Source organism: Scylla paramamosain, chromosome 11, assembly GCF_035594125.1.
Source record: "Scylla paramamosain isolate STU-SP2022 chromosome 11, ASM3559412v1, whole genome shotgun sequence".
Classification (NCBI taxonomy): Eukaryota; Metazoa; Arthropoda; class Malacostraca; order Decapoda; family Portunidae; genus Scylla; species Scylla paramamosain.
The window spans coordinates 6900001-6910000 of NC_087161.1; the positions used below are offsets into that span (position 1 = coordinate 6900001).

A 10000-nucleotide genomic window follows, 5' to 3' on the forward strand; every position below is an offset into this window, starting at 1 on the left:
CCCCCGTTGAATAATTCATCGTACTACTTACTATTTGCGTCTTGCCCTTTACGTTTTTTTTTTCTTTCACGTTTGTTCAGTTGAAGCTTCGAGGAGAATAAAAAAAAAAAAAAAAAAAAAAAAGCCCTCGGTGCTCTTAACCAAGGTACACACGTGCTCTGATGACGCCGTGTTTGGGGAAGTAAAACAAAACAAACAAAGGAAAAAAATAAAGAAAAGTAAAATACACCAAGTATCAAACATTGGAGGAAAGCAAATACTGCCGGGGTTACAAGATGAAGGTCCGAACAGTAGTAGTAGTAGTAGTAGGAGGAGGAGGAGGAGGAGGAGGAGGAGGAGGAGGAGGAGGAGGAGGAGGAGGAGGAGGAGGAGGAGGAGGAGGAGGAGGAGGAGGAGGAGGAGTAAGGTAGTGATATAAGTACGAGTACACAAACCCCTTCTCTTCTTTTCCACTTCTCTTTTTCCTTCTCCTCCTCCTCCCCACCACCACTATCTCTTATTCCTCCTCCTCCTCCTTCAGTCTATCTTCTAAATTTCTTGCATTTATTATTATTATTATTATTATTATTATTATTATTATTATTATTATTATTATTATTATTATTATCATTTGATGTATTAGTAGTAGTAGTGGAATGTAGTAGTAGTAGTAGTAGCAGTAGTAGTAGTAGTAGTAGTAGTAGAAGGAGTAGTAGTAGTAGTGGTAGTAGTAGTAGCTGTAGTAATAGTAGTATAAATAACTCTCATTCAAGCACATAATACTAAGACAAATCGTGTTTAGATGGCGTAAACTTCTAGCACGGATTCTGAACCGTGAGAGAGAGAGAGAGAGAGAGAGAGAGAGAGAGAGAGAGAGAGAGAGAGAGAGAGAGAGAGAGAGAGAGAAACATCAAGCTATCATTCACCTTCTTCCTCCTTCCTTACCCCACTCTCTCTCTCTCTCTCTCTCTCTCTCTCTCTCTCTCTCTCTCTCTCTCTCTCTCTCTCGTCCTCCTCTCACCCTCTCCTCTCCCCTCTCCCTGCCGCTCAGTCAACAATAACAATACCAAACGCCATCTGTTGAGTTTTACCAAAAGACTTCATTTACAGTAAATTCCGACGTGAAACAAAGGAGAGAGAGAGAGAGAGAGAGAGAGAGAGAGAGAGAGAGAGAGAGAGAGAGAGAGAGAGAGAGAGAGAGAGAGAGAGAGAGAGAGAGAGAGAGAAAAGGGAGGAAATTGTGATATTGTGTCATTTATTGAATTATTGGCACCTGGTGATGGAGGAAGGTAGGGGGAAAAGAGAGAGAGAGAGAGAGAGAGAGAGAGAGAGAGAGAGAGAGAGAGAGAGAGAGAGAGAGAGAGAGAGAGAGTGTACATACGTAGAGGTTAAGGTTCCATTTCTCTCTTCAGACAGACAGACAGACAGACAGACAGACAGACAGACAGACAGACAGACAGACAGACAGACAGACAGACAGACAGACAGACAGACAGACAGACAGACAGACAGACAGACAGACAGACACACACACACACACACACACACACACACACACACACACACACACACACACACACACACACACACACACACACACACACAGTCTCAGGTACACTAATTAACCTGTACAGCCCTGGGAGACCTTAATCGAGAGAACTAATTAGATTCAGGGCATTTGAGAGAGAGAGAGAGAGAGAGAGAGAGAGAGAGAGAGAGAGAGAGAGAGAGAGAGAGAGAGAGAGAATAATCAATGCCAAGAGTCAACTGAAGCAAGAAAGTGTCCCAGCGGAGTGTTGGTGAGACAAGGTTGGCCACGTCAGGAGGTCACGTAGGAGGCACCTCAGAATGGCACTGCTGGACGCGCCACATCACGCCACGTCACATCACACCGCAGCACACCAGATCACAGCACGGCACAGCACATTACATTACGTCACATTACTTCAGGTCACGGTACACCATACATCATGTCACACCACAGCACATTATAGCACATTACTTCACATGGCATCACTCACCGCCATGGTAGTTAGTTGGTTAGTTAGTCAGTTACTTGGTTAGGTATTTAGTTAGTTGGTTAGTTTTAGTGACAAGAATAATGCAAGTTCCCATAACAGTAGAGTAAATATATGTACTGTAGGTATTTTACTATTTTCTTCTACTACTACTACTACTACTACTACTATTACTACAGCTGCTGCTGTTGCTGCTACTACTACTACCACTACTGTTGTTGCTACTACTACTACTACTACTACTAGTACTACTACTACTACTGCTGTTGCCACTACTACTACTACTACTACTACTACTACTACTACTACTACTGCTGCTGCTGCTGCTGCTGCTGCTGCTGCAACTACTGTTGCTGCTGCTGCTGCTAATGCTGCTGCTGCTACTACTACTACTACTACTACTACTACTACTACTACTACTGTTGCTACTGCTGCTGTTACTACTACTACTACTACTACTACTACTACTACTACTACTACTACTGCTGCTGCTGCTGCTGCTACCACTGCTGCTGCTGCTGCTGCTGCTGCTGCTGCTGCTGCTGCTGCTACTACTACTACTACTACTACTACCACTTCAATTATTACTACTCTTAGTTTGATGTTACACTCGACCTGATATAACTGCAGTGTCAGTATTGGTAGTAGTACATCATACAATACATATATAACATACATAAAATATCCTTATTGGTAACAATAAAGAAGTGCATACTTTTAACAGGTTCCATTCAAGGTCCTCAAACACCCAGGTATTCTTTTATAACAGGAACAGACATTTGCTGGGCTAATAACACCACCACTGTATTTACATCATTACACCACAACGCGCCACGTTGTCACGTCAAACTACACCACATCAAACCACATCACCTGACGGTAAATTACGAGTACAGCATATGATTCAATACAATTCAAATAAAAGCACATAATTCTGTACCGCTTCACGCCGCATCAAACAGTGACACGAGGCAGCATAGGTCACATCAAACAACAGCACGTCTCGTCAGGTTAGAACACAACTTATCACACCAGGTTACATGACATCACTCAGCATTACGCAGCATTATCCAAGCCTGAATTAGTTCTTCCATTATGATTCATTTTTTTTTTTGGTGGGGTCAGGTTTACTACGTAAAAGAAATTCGGTAGTGCTTCGGCGGTAGGGGTTTCATCGTATTCCGAGCGAATGAGTACTATATATATATATATATATATATATATATATATATATATATATATATATATATATATATATATATATATATATATATATATATATATATATATATATATATATATATATATATATATATATATATATATTTTTTTTTTTTTTTATTCCCCGGCCTAGGTGACATGGGACCGGCGTGTGAAAGGATGGGCAGTCTGTTCCTGCCTCCCGCCGCTGCCACAGCCCAGTTCGTATGTCTGTGGGACTCGCACAGTCCCTTACATTGTGTTTGGCAATGAGAGGCCACTGTGAAGTCTAAGTCTTGAACGAGAGAGGCAATGGTGACTTTACCTGGACGCCTGAGTGTGGCCACTAGAGGAACTTGATATTTGTGAAGGTGGTGCCGGGGTCGAGACTGTTGGGCAAGGTGTAAAGGCTGTGGCAGGTGAGTCGGCAGGCAGGTTCAGCTGCGTAGCTGTAGGGCTTGCGTGCTGCGGGTATGGTGTGTTCCTGCGGTGTGGTTATGTACTTGTTCGATTGGGCTTGTTCTGTTGTGTTTTTGTGCTGTTGTGTGCTTGTACTTTTGTGGGTGTGCGCTTACACTGTTGTGTGTGCTGGACTGGTGATGAGGGCTGTGTTGTTGGTCATGTTTGTATGCGTGAGTGGTGGTGTGAGCGTGGTGTATTGCTATTTATAGGAATTAAAGTTGTCATACAGTGTCCATTTTTGTTTCACTACACTCCCCATCTTAGTCTGAAGTGTAAAGAACCTCCACAACCTGGGTCGGTTATGACAATTTGGCGACCGTGACAGGACCAAGATTGGTGGGAGGTAGTTGGACAGTTGATCGTGTGACATGGAGGAATTGCATATGCTTGGGAAAGAGCTTGGGTATACTGGTGAAGATTTAAAGGATTTTAAGCAAGAACAAGATAGGCAAAGGGATGAACGTCAGCGGGAGAGAGAGGAACGGCAGCTGGAGAGGGTGCGCGAGAAGGAAAGGGCAGAGGAAGAAGAGCGGCGGTTGAGAGTTGAGATCGGGAGGGGTGCAACGAATGCGGCTAAATGGACTCGTGTGAAGGTTAAGGGTTCGTTCATCCCTCCCTTTGATTACCATAAGGATGACTTTGTCTCGTACATTCACCGGTTCGAGTTGTTTGCTGAAACCGCTCAATGGCCATGGAATACTCTGGCGATTGTGCTAAGTTCTCATCTCACGGGGGTGGCGCTGGAGACTTGCTTGCGGTTAAGTGATGAGGAGGCGGTGGATAAAGTCAAGAACGCCCTAATGGACAGGTTCAAATGCACCGAGGAAGGGTTCAGACGGAAATTTAGGAAAAGAGGTAGTCAGTCATGTGATGTCTGCCAGAGGACTGTTCGAGGAAAGGTAGGCAAGGTTCCTCTTGGAGAGATGCCATTGGTTTATGTCCCATTTAAACGAGTGGTGGTAGATATCATTGTTCCTATTGAGCCACGTACAGATCAAATTCATCATCACCATGGTTGACTATGCAACACGTTATCCTGAGGCGATCTGCCTGCGGTCAGTAACAACGGAACAAGTAGCAGAGGCACTGTTAGAAATGTTTTCTCATGTGAGTGTTCCGGAAGAGATTATAACTGACCGGTGCTCCTACTCCACTTCGTAGATGATGGGGAAGTACAAAGGCTGCTGTCCATCAACCACCTTCCTACATCCCCTTACCATAAGATGGGCAATGTTTTGGTTGAAAAATTCAATGATACCCTGAAGTTCATGCAGCGAAGGAAGTGTGCAGGACAGCACACTTGTGTTTACTTACAGAGAGGCACCGCAAGCCAGCCTGAGTTTCTCTCCGTTTGAGTTACTGTATGGTCGGTCGGTGTGGGGACCATTAACCATCCTGAAGGAGCTGTGGGCGAAAGAAGAAGACGAGCACATAAGAACAAGCTACCAGTATGTGTTCGAGCTATGAGAAAAGTTGAACACCTATAACCTCGTCCACGAGGAGCTACAAAAACAAAGGGAAAAGTACAAGTTAGAAGGCGAGAAACCGTCAGTATTTCTTTTTTTAGAGGGACACCGTCCAAGGAAAAAAAAAAAAAAAAACCCACTGAGATGCCGGCATGAGGGCATGTCTCAGATGTGTGGCCGAGCACTGTCCCGGTTCGGACACACACCCCTCACTATGTCCACCTTCGGACACGTTTTGGCGGGACTTCACAGTGGCATCCCCCTGCTACCCGCCTTATTGCGTCCCGGCAGTCAGTGTCCAGCGGCTCCAGCCTTGCCTGGGGCTGGACGCTGGCGGGCAACTGCTTTCTGTATCACTAGTATTTATATAATATACAACAGCCTGTTACCCTTTTTTTTCCCTGGCACTCTCAGCAGCACCCTGAGCACACCATGCACAACTCTTCAATCTTACAATCTACAAACAAGAATACAAGCAAGAAAAACCTTGTACAAGATGTGAAGTTTCCAGTTTAGATTATAAGAAAAGGACAGACTGAGGATGTTCAGTGTAGAAGAGGGGGGACAGTTGAGTGTCTTTAAAGAAGAGGGGATAGTTGTCTGGAAGGTTGTGTCGAGTTGATAGATGGAGGAATTGAGTTTTTGAGGCATTGAATAATACCAAGTTTGCTCTGCCCCAATCAGAAATTTTAGAGAGATCAGAAGTCAGGCGTTCTGTGGCTTCCCTACGTGAACTGTTTACTTCCTGAAGGGTTGGACGTCTAGCAAAAGACGTGGAAAAGTGCAGAGTGGTATCATCAGCATAGGAGTGGATAGGACAAGAAGTTTGGTTTAGAAGATCAATGATGAGTAATAGGAAGAGAGTGGGTGACAGGACAGAACCCTGAGGAACACCACTATTAATATATTTAGAACACTGACCTTCCACCACAGCAGCAATAGAACGGTCAGAAAGGAAACTTGAGATGAAGTTACAGAGAGAAGGATAGAAGCAGAGGAAGGGTAGTTTGGAAATCAAAGCTTTGTGCCAGACTAGCGAAACCTTTTGATATGTCTCAGGCAACAACAAAAGTTTCACGAAAATCTCTAAAAGCCTGTAGAGCGGCAATGACGGGACCCAAACTGGTGATCTAATAGAAGGTTGTGAAGTGATAGATATCTAAGAACCTTCCTGTTGAGAATAGATTAAAAAAACTTTATATAAGCAGGAAATTAAAGCAGTAGGACTATAGTTTGAGGGATTAGAACTGTCACCATTTTTAGGAACAGTATAAAGTGGGTGAGCAAGTACTTCTGTTGCTGCTTACTTCAAGTAATAAGCTGCAGCTCCAATGGAAGAGTCCTTACTCCAACATCGAGAAGAAAGGTCCTCTGGACGACAGGATATATATAAATGGCAGAGAAAAATTTTTCATGTAAACATGTTAAAACGGTACATTTCGCCACAGTGGGTGGCGGCCTGTACGGAAGAATGCACGCTAGCAGCTGCAGTGATATTGAAAGAAGAGCCAGAATCCCCTTTTCTGCTACCGAGGTTTCTTCATCAAGAGACGGCGCAGCACGTCCACGTCAATTCTAACCTGGATTCGAATCAAAGGAAGGACATCGACGAGCTTCTGAAGCAGTTCGAGGGAGTTATGACTGATGTGCCAGGACGCACTCATCTGGTGACCCCACAAAATAGTCCGGTCTATGGAGGAAGTTTTCTGCAATCGTCCTAAAAAATTCCTTATGTCCTCAGGCCCGAAATCAACAGAGAGTTAAAGCTGATAGAGATGAACATCATAGAGCCCTTCACATTCCCTTACCAGACGCCGATGGTGATAGTGGAGAAAAAAAAAAAAAAATAAATTTGATAGTAAACACGGACTTTGTTTGGATTTTAGAAAACTAAATAGCTGTACTGTTTTTCGATGCCGAGCCGATGCCAGAGCCAGATTACCTGTTTGCCAGCTTGGCAGGGAGTAAGTATTACTCAAAGTAAGTATTACATGAGTAAGTATTACACGAGCCGCAGATACTGGCAAGTACCGCAGGAGGAGGAGAGCAAGCAGTATACCACAGATCAAGGATTGCACCATTTCACCGTCATGGCTTTTGGTCAACGTCCTACAGTCGTCTTATGCGCAGAATTATGCAAGGTATGAGCGGTATGAGGCACTTTTTAGATAACATCTTGATATATTCTTCTTCCTGGGGAGATTATGTGCGGCAGCTAATGACAGTGTTACAAAGGCTGCAGGGGGGCTGGCTTCACCGTCAGATTGTCATGCAGACACTCGAGTACGTGGGACACGTCATCGGAAAGGATGCGCTGCAGCCTCAACAGGATAAAGTGGAGAAAATAAGGAACGCGGCACGACCCACTACCAAGAAAGAATTACGCTCCCTCCTAGGATTCAGTGGGTATTATATAAGCTTCAACTCACACTGTTCTACTATCGCTTGTACTATAACAGATTTGGTCAAGAAAGGACGGCCTAACCAATTGGAGTGGAGTGAGGATCAAGAGCGAGTCTTCAGCTCTCTCAGACGTAGCCTGTCCTATGAACCCGTGCTCAAGCTGCCCATTCTCAAGGAGGAATTCCTGCTATGCACGGACGCATCTACCAAGGGGTTGGAAGAGGTGTTACTCCAGGACGAGGACGGATGTAAGAAACCAGTGGCATACACCAGTCATAAGTTACTCCCCTGAGAGAAACGGTATGCAGTGGTGGAAAAAAGAATGTTTGGCATTAGTATGGGGAATACAGAAATCTGCGCCTTATTTATATGGAAATAAATTTATATTGGAAGAAGATCACAAACCATTAGCTTATCTGCACAGTGCCAAGGAGTTAAACCCGAGGCTAATGCTATGGTTGCAGTTGCTACAGCCATATTGCGCACATTTGAAGTACATGAAGGGTTCCGAGAACATAAATGCTGACTTAATGAGCAGACTACCTGCGGACGAAAATTGCGAATGTTCTTTGTAGGAGGGGTGTCAGGTTTACTAGGTAAAAGGAATTCGGTAGTGCTTCGGTGGTTGGGGGTTTCATCGTATTCTAAGCGAATGAGTACTCGTTTTTTTTAATTGATTAATTTATTTTTTATTTTTTATATTCCCCGGCCCAGATGTGGTGAGACCAGCGTGATAAAGGATGGGCAGTCTGTTTCTGCCTTCCGCCGCTGCCACAGCCTAGTTTGTGTGTTCGTGGGACTCGCACAGTCGCTTACATTGTGTTTGCCAGTGATAGGCCACTGCGACGTCTAGTCTCGGACGAGAGAGAGGCAGTGGTGACGTTACCTGCACCCCTGAGTGTGGCCACTAGAGGAACTTGATATTTGAGGTGGTGGTGCCGGGGTCGGGACAGAGGTGGCTGTATGTAGGGTGCAGGGGCTGTGTTGAACAAGGTGTAAAGGCTGTGGCAGGTGAGTCGGCAGACAGGTTCAGCTGCGTAGCTGTGGGGCTTGCGTGCTGCGGGTATGGTTTTGTGCTTGTTCGGTTGGGGCTGTCCTGTTATGTTTTTTGTGCTGTTGTGTGCTTGTACTTTTGTGGGTGTGCGCTTACACTGTTGTGTGTGCTGGACTGGTGGTGAGGGCTGTGTTGTTTGGTCGTGTTTGTATGCGTGAGTGGTGGTGTGAGCGTGGTGTATTGCTATTTCTAGGAATTAAAGTTGTTACACAGTGTCCATTTTTGTTTCACTACACTCCCCATCTTAGTATGAAGTGTAAAGAACCTCCACAACCTGGGTCGGTTGTGACAGGTTGTGTGTGGCAGGGAAGGGAGGAAAAGAATTAGTGGGCTTTTCCTTTCTTTTTGCTTTTTTCTATTCCTGGATTTGTTTTGCCCTTGGTCTACTTCCTTGTATATAGAATATCACACTTTGCCACATCACACCACATATATTACAAAGCTTATCACATCAGTTCACATTACTCCACATCCAAACACTGTAACCTTTACCTCCCAATAAAAAAAAATAAAATAAAAAATTCCAGAAACATTTGAAACATTTACTTGGACAGATTACAACGACAAAATACAGTTAAATACTTTGTATTGTTCTGAAAACCACCAGCCTTTATAAACAGAACATTTCCGATCGTAAAAGGCACGAAAAAAATTAAGATTAGTAAATACAGAGAGAGAGAGAGAGAGAGAGAGAGAGAGAGAGAGAGGAGAGAGAGAGAGAGAGAGAGAGAGAGAGAGAGAGAGAGAGAGAGAGAGAGAGAGAGAGAGAGAGAGAGAGCGTCTTTTCCATTCAGTGGGTAGCATTGCACAGCTAGTCTTACTCAGTGGAATGTTTTCATCTCCATTGACTTCGACAACATCAGCACCTTGGCACACCACAACAAAACCAGCAGCTCATACTAGAATATCTACACTTTACTTCCATTCCCTCCGACCACATCGGCACATCCCCGCGTCGCAGTCAATCCAGCAGTTCACATCGGAATATCCACAGTGCAGAAGTAACTCACAACACTGAGCCTCGTATTCTTAAACATCTCAGCGGTAGAACCTGACTACTGGTAAGAGGTTATAGTGGAAGTTATCGGGGCTTCCAGGAGCGTGTGATTCTAGTGGTAGTCAGGCGTTCTGTATTCTTAAACGTCTGAACGCTGGAACCCAACTACTGCTAAGAGATCATACCGGAAGTCATTGGTTCTTCCTGGAGTGTGTGGTTTTTATTATTCTAGTAATGGTTAACTAAAAATCATGAAAGTACGAAAATACGCAATCGAAGCATTTAAGGATGAAAAGGAAAAGGAAAGTATGATTCCAGTGATAGTTAAACACATATCACAAAAATACGAAAATATGATATAGAAATACTTAACGACGTAAAGGAAAATAAAGAAAAATGACACGAGAGGAGACTTAAAGCG

The 10000-nt window shown here is 44.1% G+C and overlaps 1 long non-coding RNA gene across 1 annotated transcript in view; it reads right to left on the minus strand.

Annotated features, from left to right (window-relative positions):
• Window positions 1–4077: 4077 nt before the first annotated feature.
• The window catches only part of LOC135104900 (uncharacterized), a 41544-nt gene continuing 35621 nt past the window's right edge, over window positions 4078–10000 (minus strand). The window contains exon 3 of the long non-coding RNA XR_010270586.1: window positions 4078–5063. This is a non-coding gene — a long non-coding RNA (uncharacterized LOC135104900). The remainder of the gene's footprint in view (window positions 5064–10000) is intronic.